This window comes from Macaca nemestrina, chromosome 15 (assembly GCF_043159975.1).
Source record: "Macaca nemestrina isolate mMacNem1 chromosome 15, mMacNem.hap1, whole genome shotgun sequence".
NCBI lineage: Eukaryota > Metazoa > Chordata > Mammalia > Primates > Cercopithecidae > Macaca > Macaca nemestrina.
Genome location: NC_092139.1, coordinates 1,664,006 through 1,674,912, shown reverse-complemented (window position 1 = coordinate 1,674,912; position 10,907 = coordinate 1,664,006). Strand labels below are relative to the sequence as shown.

The window sequence follows — 10,907 nt, the reverse complement described above, 5'->3', positions numbered from 1 at the left end:
GTGGCGCGATCTCGGCTCACTGCAAGCTCCGCCTCCCGGGTTCCCGCCATTCTCCTGCCTCAGCCTCCCGAGTAGCTGGGACTACAGGCGCCGCCACCACGCCCGGCTAATTTTTTTGTATTTTTAGTGGAGACGGGGTTTCATTGTGTTAGCCAGGATGGTCTCGATCTCCTGACCTCGTGATCCGCCCGTCTCGGCCTCCCAAAGTGCTGGGATTACAGGCTTGAGCCACCGCGCCCAGCCCATTTTGCTATGTTTTCTATATGCCTTAGAGCATATAGTGCATATAGAGCATATAGCATATAGTGTTATGCATATAGCATAAGCGTATATGCCTTAGACCTACATTAATGTCTTTTGTGTTTAGTTCGTATTTTAGTGAAATGTTTAAATTTCTCATTTCTTTTTGTATACTGTCTATAGCTATTTTCCTTGTGGTTACCATGGCATTACATTTAGCACATTTAATTTCTAATTTGGATTCATAGCAGCTTAACTTTGATAACATACACAAACTCTGCTTCTTTATAGCTCTGTCCCTATCCCTTTCAGTTATTAATGTCACAAAATTACATCTAAACTAATAATTATTTTAAGTGCATTAGTCTCTTAAATTATGTAGAAAACAAAATGTGGAATTACAAACCAAATTTACAGTAGTGCTAGTTTTAGACTAATAACTTTAAAAAAATATATTAGTATATGAAATCATGTAGGAAACAAAAGTGCAGTTACAAAGCATTGTGGCAATAATGCTAACTTTTATAATTGACCATGTATTTGTCTTTATTGAGATCTTTGTTTCTTCATACAGCTTCTAGTTACTGTCTAGTGTCCTTTCATTTCATCTTGCAGGACTCCCTTTAGCATTTCTTACATGGAAGATCTAGTGATAACAAACTCCCTCAGCTTTTGTTTATCTGGGAATGTCTTAATTTCCCCCTCACTCTTGAAAGACAGTTTTGCCAGGTATAGGATTCTTGTTTGTTTGTTTGTTTTAAATTTTATTTTAGCACTTGGAATAGATTGTCTCACTGCTGTCTGGCCTCCAAAGTTTCTGATGAGAAACTGGCTTGCAATATCATAGAGGATCCTTTGTATGTGACAAATTGCTTCTCTCTTGGTGCTTTCAAGATTCTTGCTCTTTGTCATTTTGAAAATTTGATTATAATGCGTCCTTAACTATTATAAAATTTGATAATAACTCTGTGTATCATTGAGTTGATCTTACTTGCAGTTTGTTGAACTTCTTGGATGTTTATATTCCTGTCTTTCATCAAACTGGGGAAATTTTCAGCCATTATTTCTTCAAATAATCTTCTCTTTTTCTCTCTCTCTTTTTCTGGGATTCCCACAATGCATGTGTTGGCCCATTTGATGGTGTAAGTAGTAGCCTATGTTTGTAGCTGGGTAGTTTTCTCAGCCTGATTCCTGCCTGTTTCCATTTTGGACAGTTTCTGTTTGTTGTTGTTGTTGTTGTTTGTTTGTATTTTAGTTCAAGTCAGTAATGCTTCCACCAGAATTATTTTAAAATGTTATGGGTTTTCTATGAATCTTATTGGGATTCATTCCATTAAACAGAGATAAACCATAGACCTCTAGGAGATGGGCTCTTCTCTATCATGGGCCCCATGAGGTGGGGACAATACCCTTGAGATCCTTTAGTTGACTGGATCTGTGAGCCACATCTAAAGATCCTTAGAGGGCCCTTTGTCTATGAAGCACCACTTTAAACCTGTCTGAGGTCTTGACAATAGGTTTTATAGTCTTACACTGAATCTGATTTTGTCATGAAGCCATTTCTTAATTTGATGTGAAGGAGAAAGCTATGTCTCCAGGCGGAGGGATTAGTGAGAGTGACAAGGAATGAATGTTATCAAGTGATTCTGTTCCTCCTCAAAACACAGGAATGGGTAAAAACTGACACTTCCAGGGCTTGCTCTGAATCCCAATTTTGGCTGCGTGTGGGCTCTCTGGGGAACGGAGAGGAGTCTTCTTCTGCTGTGTGTCTAATGAATGTCTTCAGTAGCTGGGTTTCCTGAAGACACTAACACCGTGTCCCGGACACGGTCCCCAGATGGGTCAGTTGCCTACAGATCCATGGGGGAGAGGAGAGAGGAGGCTGTTGTCGCCCAGCCTCTTTGGGGGGAAGAACCGCAATGGGGACCCTGCCACTTTCCACAAGCTTCCTCCAACCCCTGGTGTTTCTGAGGGCAGAAGAGAGGTCTTTTTGATGAAAGGTGCACAATGCTGGCTTGCCAAGACTGAAGCGGGGTTCCCCCTGTGTGCCTCTGGGTCTCCACATCCCAATGACATGGTCGTCCGGTCCCTTTTCCAAGGATGGCCAGTTAACAACGGCTGCTCTCCCACCTGCACACATACCGTAGGGCCTGCAGTTGAACATTTAGCCTCCCCTCCCGAACCCTCTGTCTACAACCAACTCCAAATTATTTGCCTCCAGCCCTGGGCAACCTGACACTGGATCTTGGAGCTTTGGGGGCTAAGCCCTGAGATCCTCCAGCATTTGCAGGTCCAGGAAATGGGGAGGAACTACGCAAAAGACCTCAGAATGGCAGGCAGAGGCTGCACAGGTAGGAGCAGGGTCTTGGGAGCTTTGTGAAGATATTTTGAAGCAGGACGACCAGCTGTGTCACCTGCAGAGAGACTGAGGCAGAGGGGCCTGAGACTTGACCACTGGATTCAGCAGCTGGAGATCAGTGAGACCAGGCACAGGCTGCTTCCATGCACTGTAGCTTCCAGAGTCCACCTGGAGGTGAAGTGTGGAGGGCACATGTGGGTGGACACAGTGGGCTGCCCAGACCCCTCTCAGCACAGGGGTTTGCTAGCAGCTCACAGCTGAGTCCCTTTCCTGGGGCCGTCTTCCTGAGGGTCAGCCTCCATCCCAGGACATGGAGCCCTGCCTCCTGTCTCAGCTGGGACAACCCTCTCCCCTGCCCCACCCTCCAACAAAGGGTAGTGCCAGAAAGAACCTGCCTACACTGGATTGAATGGTGTCCACCAAAACTGATGAGCTTCCCGGAACTTCGGAATGTGACCTTATTAGGAAATAGGGCCTTTGAAGAGGTACTTATTTAAGATGTTGTACTGAAATGGAGTTGTACTGAAGTGGATGGGCCCTGATCCAATCCCTGGTGTCCTCATAGGGAGAGAAGAGAGACACAGCCACAGAGGAGAAGGCCATATGAGATGGAGGCAGAGACTGGAGAGATGCAGCCACAAGCCAAGGGTGTGTGGCGCCACCGGGAACCAGGGGAGGTGAGGAGCAGATTCTGTGGAGAGCCTGTGGAGGGAACCAGCCTGCCGGCACCTTGGTCCTGGGCTTCTGGCCTCAGAACACAGACCGTGAATCTGTTGTCCGAAGCCTCCTGGTTTGGTCCTTGGTTACAACAACCCCAGGACACTCAGTCCCCAGCAGCCCCTGCAGCAAATCTCAGCGTCTTTCCCCCTTGTTTGCAGGGGCCCCATCTATGAACAAATGCAGACAACTCTTCCTGGAGTTTTGCAGTAAAGACAAGAAGCTGGGGGCACAGTGAGGGGGACATGAGGTCAAGGGGCTGCTGCTTTGTCAGGTAGGGGAGATTGAGCACGTTTGTATCCTGATGGGAATGAACAAGCAGCAGGAGCCACTGATGGCACAGCAACCAGGGGGCCATCCCTTAAGGACAGGTGGGCCGGCTTGCCTTGGAGTGTGGGCACTTGCTCACAGGCTGGGGGCAAGGCACAGATGCGGGAGGCACAGACGCGGTGGTGGGAGCAGCTGGGTCCATCTTCACCCAGCTCTGGGCACAGGTGGGAGGCGCGGTGCATGCTTTCCCTGCAGGCTTCCTGTGCTTCGCCCCAAACCATCTCCCCAGGTCCGAGTTCCTCTGCTGGTCCAGGAGGGTCTCAGTGCGGTGGGGGAAACTCGTCCCATTGGTGGATGGAGACACACCCAGCGCGGACAGAGGCTGCAAGCATCAGAGGGCGTGTCCACGCGGCAGTGTTGGTGTCATGGCCATAAGCTTGGCATTTCCTACAGACTCCGGCCTTGCGTTTTCAGCAGCTAGAGCTGTTCACAGCGTTCTTCTCACAGGAGTTTTGGGAGCACAACCAGGTGGGGTGTGCTTGAAAACCTTAGGGTGAGGACCAGCACGCCCACCCTCCCGGTGTCCCAGGCAAAGCTGCTGGAGGGGCTGCTGTGGCTGAAATCTGAGCTCTGAGTGGTGCCTGCAGGAGCCGGAGCAGCTCTGAGAGGGAGCCCACTCCACTTGACCCCTTTTCCTTACAGCAGATTCAGCTTCCCTGGGGTGAAATCGAGGGGCATTTCCCAGTTCTCTCCGGGAGTACAAATTTCCCTCTTGTTTCTGCCCACCTAAGGGGCTGCACTTGGACCCTGCCGTGGGACGAGGTCTGCTCCTCTCTGCCTCCTGGGGGACCCCTCCTTGTGTGAGTCCCCTCTGAAGCCCTGCAAAACCTGGTCTGGGTCCTGAACAGCCCTGCCGAGGCCTGGCCTGTTGGACACAGGTGCCCAAAATCTGCTCAGAGCACTCTGGGCCCTGTGGAGTGGTTCCTGTTCCTGGGGCGCTAAAGCGAATGAGGGTGAGTGATTCCTTTAAGCATTCTTTTTGTGCTGGGCACAGGGCTGGGGCTCAGGAACTAGGCATGGGAAACACACGCATGGTCATGGCCTCAAAGGCTGAGCTCACCATATGTGGACACACATGGACAAGGGGGTCACTGACCTGGGAAGGCTGTGAGGGGCACTGGTCAGGGCAGGAAGTCCTTCCTAGAGGAAGTGATGCAGCTGAGGGCCAGGTGAGAAGAAGGTAAGAAGTGCCATTCCTCTTCTTGGGACCTTGAGTGTGGCTCTGTCCCCAGCTGTAGCAGAACAAGGTGCAATCTATGGATGTGCTGTGTGGTCTCATGTAGCCCCATCCATGGCCTGACCTTCCTGAAACCCACATATGCTGAACTACAGATGTCACTTGTGTCTAAGATCACTGGACAGAATTCGCCTCAATGGAAATGAACTACATCCCCCAGTAATGGCACCACTGCAGTTAAACTTACGCAAATTCAGCAATAACGGCAGATAAAGGGCTAGAGACATAGAAACTGTGGCTGGCACGAGGGAGGAGCTTAGTGAGCCGTGGGATGAAGGGATGTGGTGCCTGCAGGAGTCCGAGTGGCCAGGAGCCCTGCTCTTCCCACCGTGGGACTCCTGTGGCCTCCCCACCACTCCAGCCTCCTCCTGGGGCTCCTCCAGCCCCTCTAGTTGGGAGAGGTCATCGCCCGGCAGAGACACAAAGTGTCAAAAAGCCAAGTGTGCTTTTGTTTCCTGTTTCCGTCAGGTGTTTCTCTGATCCATAAGAGCCTCCTGCCCGTTCACCCATCCATAGCCTCTGGGGACACCTTCAATAGTAGGAATCACTAGTGTCAGGTACTGAACTTGAATTTGTGTGCCCACCTCTGCGCTGGCACGAAGGGGCTGGCTATGTGGAAGCAGAATGTGGGGCCCTTGCTTTAAAGACCTCAGAGGCTGGTTGAAGGGATAAAACTCACACCCCAAAAATTGAGAGAAAACATCAAGGGAGCTGCCTGTGTGTGCACCGCGGCACAACCTCGCTCTCTGGGCTTCAGCACCAGGGAGGCAGACAGCTCCATGTACAGTGGCCGCCGCTGCCCTTCCAGGACTCCAGCCCTCCATGGGTGCTCTCTCTTCCTGTCTCACTGTGCGCTCCGTCCCTCACTTCAGCTTCCTGGTCTCACATCCCAAACACACTACCTTCGTCCAAGTCCTTGTCTCCACCAGGGCTTCCATTTGGGGTGCCTAGACAAGGAGAGAAGCAGGCATGGCTGGAGAGGGTGGCGAGCGGCGCTCCAGTGGGAAAACCAGGCATGGCACTGAGGCGGGTGGGGGAGGTGAGCCCGATGCTTCTCCTCCTCCCGGCCGGACTCTCAGACTCCTTCTGGCTGTGCAGGTTGGATCTACGAACACAAGACACAGAAACACCAGCTGGAGGAGCCCAGGAGGCCCAACAGGTGAGGTTATCTACTGAACAGGCACGTTGCCCTAGTCTGTGGGTCACTGAGTGCCCGGACCAGGGCTTCAGGGGGTTCCGGCTGAGGCTTTGTGAACTGGATCCTGGGTCACCGAGTACCCAGACTGGGCTCAGGGGGTTCTGGCTGAGGTTTTGTGAACTAGATCCTCCTCTTTGTATTTCAAACAGCGGAAACCATCTTAGTCCACGGGCCACTGAGTACCCGGACCGGGGCCCAGGGGGTTCCTGACAGCAGGAACGACAGGAGTCATTCAAACCCTGGAGCCCAGAGGGCAGGATGGGAGCGGCCTTTGCTCCCCCACAGGCAGGCCAGGGAGGTGGGCAGGCCAGGGAGGTGGACAGGCTGGGAGCCTGAAGCCTGAGCAGCCCAAGGCTCGCTCATTCTCCCGTGATCACTCTGTTCCCTGATCCTCAACATGAGGCCAATTGTCCCATGGGGTGGGTGCCTGGTGCGTGTGGTGTCTTGGTGGCAGTCACTGCCCAGCTGGTCTAGGTGGCAGCCACCACCTGGCTGTTCTCAGGACCCCAATCCCAGGTGAGGGCTGCAGTCCTCTTGCTCTGTGTGTGGACCATTCAGCTCCGTGGGTGGCCACCTTGCCATGGGGCCACAGCAGCCGTTCCGGAGGCTCCCCCAGTGCCCTCCTCGCCCAGGGTGGGGGTGTTCCGGGGGGTGGCCCGGCTGAGGAGTCTCACTCGCGGGAAAGGTGGCGTGTGATGGGCTGGAGCCGGCCTGCGAAGTCCGTCTGGTGGCCGGGCTCACGGGCCTGTGTCTCCTGGACGCCCCCAGCAGGGTCTCTCTTGAAGGGACTTTGTGCTCCTGCCAGGAGAAAACAGCCCTAAGAGCTGCCTCCTGGGCGTTTCCAAACATTCATGTGCCACGCCAGAGAGCGCCAGTTCCTTGCCCTTTTGGGTGGTTCCCAACGTGTGGGGTTGGAGCCCTGGCAGCTTCAGACCCCCAGCCGAGGGGGTCCCTTCACTGAGATGTTCCTCATCACCGAGCCTCAGCCAGAGATGTTAAAATCACGAACCCCCGTGGGGGAAGCAGCTTCTGGTCTGGGGACAGTCATGAGCTCTGCATGCAGCTGCCCATGTCCCTTCTCGGTGCCTGGCAGGTATCAGGGCTCAACCTTGGCCTGGCCACACCCACTGCCTCTCAGGCCCACACCGCTTCCTGGAAGACACCTGGAGGCTTGGACGCCGGCCCACACCCATTTTTGAACACCAGAGGCTTCAACATCTGCAGCATCAGTTCCTCGGCTCTCTCTTCCCTCAGCGTCCCACTGACCCGAAATTCCAGGAGATCCCAAGATGGGCCAAAAACAAAACGAGAAAACAACAAAAATGCCTTTTCCAGAAAGTAGAGCGAGGAGGCCCGGAGTGAAGGTGTGAAGTGCTGTGCCCGGCACAAAGCTCATCCAGACGGAGCGGCTCCTTCCCACCTGAAGCTCCCATTTTCCTACAGAAATGAGTTCTGACGTGCGCTCCACAGCTGCTCTCTCTCTGCTTTGCAAAGCAGGAACTCATGGTGTCTAATGAGAATCCACTCCACGCTGGTCTGAGCTGGGGCAAATCTTTGTCTGTCCTCGGCCTGTCCAACCCAGCCCTCACCCGCAGGGCATCTCAGAGCCCAGCACCTTCTCGGACGCTCTGCTGAGCCTGGAGTCACTTGGATCTCAGGAACAGCAGAGGGAGTGTGGCCACGGGGGTCTCAGCATGGAGCCAGCAAGTCCGAGGCTGGACAGGACATCTGAGCAGCAGGCGATTGACAGTGTCCACGGGCAGACCCCGCGGGCAGAGGACCAGGGTCTCTGCCTCACCCGCTTCCACCGCCTTGGGTGCACCTGGCCAAGGCCATCAGCAAACTGAGCCAGGCCTGTGTCCTGGTTCCCTCATGGGCTCATGGTTCTCCTGCCACCCTGCGATAGCACCCCTGTGCATGCTGCCTGCAGCCCCCAGCCGCGAACGGCGCAGCCCAGCCCAGCCCTGTGGTCACACCCTCGTCCCGCCTGGATTTGCAGCGACGTCACCTTTGCATGGTAACATTCAGGCGGCAGTGCTGCTCAGGCCTGCTGATTCCATCATTTGAAGACACCCATTTCTTCCAAGCCAGGGATTTTATGACTCTAAGGATCAGAAGCTGTTATCCCAGCCAACCCTGGAGCACTCTATTCTGATTTTATGGTAAGCTTCACTAATAAACTGTTTAAAACGTATGCTAATTGTGTTTATTGTATTCTTTAATTATCATCTGTATCATTAAGGATGTGCTTCTCTTGGAATCCGAGGGCCTTGCAGCCTCTCCCCGCCGTGTGTGTGTGTGTGTGTGTGTGTGTGTGTGTGTGTGTGTGTGTACCCGTGCGCGTGTCTGCGTCTCATGCGTGCCTGTGTGTGTGTGTGTGTTCCTACTGCACAGAACATTTACCTTTTACAAATTGGAAGAAACATCTGTGGGAGCCTGTGGTCAGTTCGGCCTTCATTTAAAGTGAGGATTTAGACAGTCTCTGAGCTTTGCCACCCTGGAAGCAGAGGCAGGAAACCACCGGATAAAACAGAACGACGCGGAGTTTCATCCTGTCATTTATTTTGAGTCTGACTACAGATCATTATTTCTCATTTTGGATTTCAGATGGTTTGAAATGCAAGTCTAGCTGCTCAACCAGGGGGCTCTAGAAAGAGGTGCCTGGCTATCACTTGAGGGGCTGTGAGAGCCCAGGACGGTCGAAGCCGCTAGGAGCTCCGGGATTGCCTGTGAGGCTGCGTGGAGACAGGGGTTTAAGGTGAATGCAGCACCCTAGCCTTGCCCTCTGGGAATGTGCCGTGTTTAAGGCTCCCCTGGTCCTCTCCCGGGTGCCCCGGGCCCTTCCCAAAGGCGGCTCTCCCTCTCACCGAGAGCCCCCTTGCCTCTGCCCGCACTCCCATGGTACCTGGTCACCTGCGTTCACGTCTGCAGGTCGGCCTCTCTGGGGGGACCCACACAGCGTCCTGACTCACTTCAGCCCAGTGTTTCCATTCAGACCACATGTCCAGCCAAGGGCGTTCTGCTCCCAGATAAGACACATGCACCTGCCTCAACACCGTGGGCCCGTGTAGGGCCTGGCAGGAGCTAGGGGTCCTGGCACTGCTCAGGGAGGGTCCCGGGCCCTGCAGCCCATGTGGTCCTTACCAGAATCAGGCCCTGTCTCTGCGGACCGGCCAAAAACAGGGCCCAAGCCAAGCCGCGTTCCCGTGGGTGGACATCCACTTATTAAGAAGGCCTGTGTCCACAGGAGGCACGATTCTGGGCGTGTGTGCACACGTGTGTGCGTGTGCGTGAATCTGACACCGAACCCCTCAGCTGTTCTAACAGCCTGCAGTGGGCGTCCGGGTCTTTCTAGAGGAGACCTGAGCCAGCAGAGTGCTCCCTCCCCTGCCCCAGCTGCATGCGGAGAAAGAGGGGCTGAGGGACGTGAGGGGGGGATGCTGTCGGCCGGGATGAGCCCAGCTCCGGCTGCACCAGGTGCATGACCCTGTCTGTGGCATCCGGAGCTCACTCTGATTGCCAAGTGCAGACACCGGGCTGAGTGAGGCACTGATTCCTAAGGGCAGAAAAAATCGGGCCGAGAGCTCAGGAAGGGTGTGCAGACGCGTCCGAGCCCACTAGGTGAAGAGACGCAGGACCCATGTGACTCCGGGGTTGACCCTGCTGGGCCCAGGAAGCAGCGAGCAGGAAAACAAGCCTCATCTCCCTGTCTGAAGTGGGCTTCCTGGTGGGGGGGTCCCCACTCCCCACCCTGCGGCCCCTCCTCATGTCTCTGCTCCTCCGGCTGGCTGCCACCAGGCTCCCGGGACGGGGCCCTTCTTCCTTCCGAGCTGTTTTCCAGGGACTGCGCCAGGGCCCCACGGACACCTCTCCGGAATCAGCCGGGTTCCCATGGAAGGGGAAGTGCCGCTCCTTCGTCCCTGCACCCTTGCCGTCTGTGTGGTGTGGTGTGTCTATCCCAACTGGCGAGGCCGCGAGCCCACAGTTCGCTGCTGCTCCTTCACCCTCCATTGTCATTCCTTGGCCTGGTGCAGCCCAACCCCCTCCCACCTTTGTGTGGTTCCAGGCCCGTGCGTGACACGCATGTTCCATTTCCATGTGCCACCGGCCCCAGAGCCCATTCTGTACCACTCGTTTTTTAAATCAGTGAAGGGTGGAAAGGAGGCGACTCTGCACTCACAGCCTCTTGTAGCTGCTTTTCCCAGGCTTTGTCCACATGGGCTCCAGTCACCGTCGGGGCCCTGTGCCTGACCCCTGGGCAGCGTCCTCTTCCATTTCTTACAAGGTGGCTCCATGCTAGCGCAGCCAAATGCCCTGGAGAAATGGGCAAAGGTGTGCAGAGGTTACCCCTGCCCAACAGGAGGGAGCACAGCCCCAGGTTTACCTGCTGTGCCTTCCAGGGAACCCCTTGCAACCTCAGCCTGCAGGGGCCCAGGGTGTGGGTTCTGGATTTAGACAGGCATGGGCCTCCTCGCGTCAGCCAAGTAGACTTGGGAGACGCGTGCATGTCTGGACGCAATTTCCTCACCTTCATATGAGAATGGCTGCAGCTCCGTGATCACAGGTCAGTGAAGATGAAGCAGCCCCTGCAGGGGAAGCCTTTCCTTATAGGACCAGGCACGTGGAGCCCCAAGCAGAGGTTGCCGTTGTTCCTTTTCCTGCAATGACAAGCATCTCCAGCACCTGGGCTGCAGCTGTGGTGTAGTAGGTGAGATCAGAGCACCTGCCCAGCACCAGGCTCAGGCTCCGAGCGTCCTGAGAGCGGGAGGGGTGGCGAGGCCTGCGGCGGTGGGGGTGAGGCGGCAGCACCTGCAGGCTGGAGGCTC

At 54.7% G+C, this 10,907-nt stretch overlaps 1 long non-coding RNA gene across 1 annotated transcript; it reads left to right on the top strand.

Moving 5' to 3' along the window:
- Positions 1-803: 803 nt before the first annotated feature.
- On the top strand, positions 804-8,275 carry LOC105470506 (uncharacterized). Its single transcript, XR_980548.3, has 6 exons — positions 804-3,276; positions 3,478-4,114; positions 4,378-4,599; positions 5,352-5,440; positions 5,982-6,042; positions 7,175-8,275. It is a non-coding gene; the product is annotated as an uncharacterized lncRNA (long non-coding RNA).
- Positions 8,276-10,907: the final 2,632 nt, after the last annotated feature.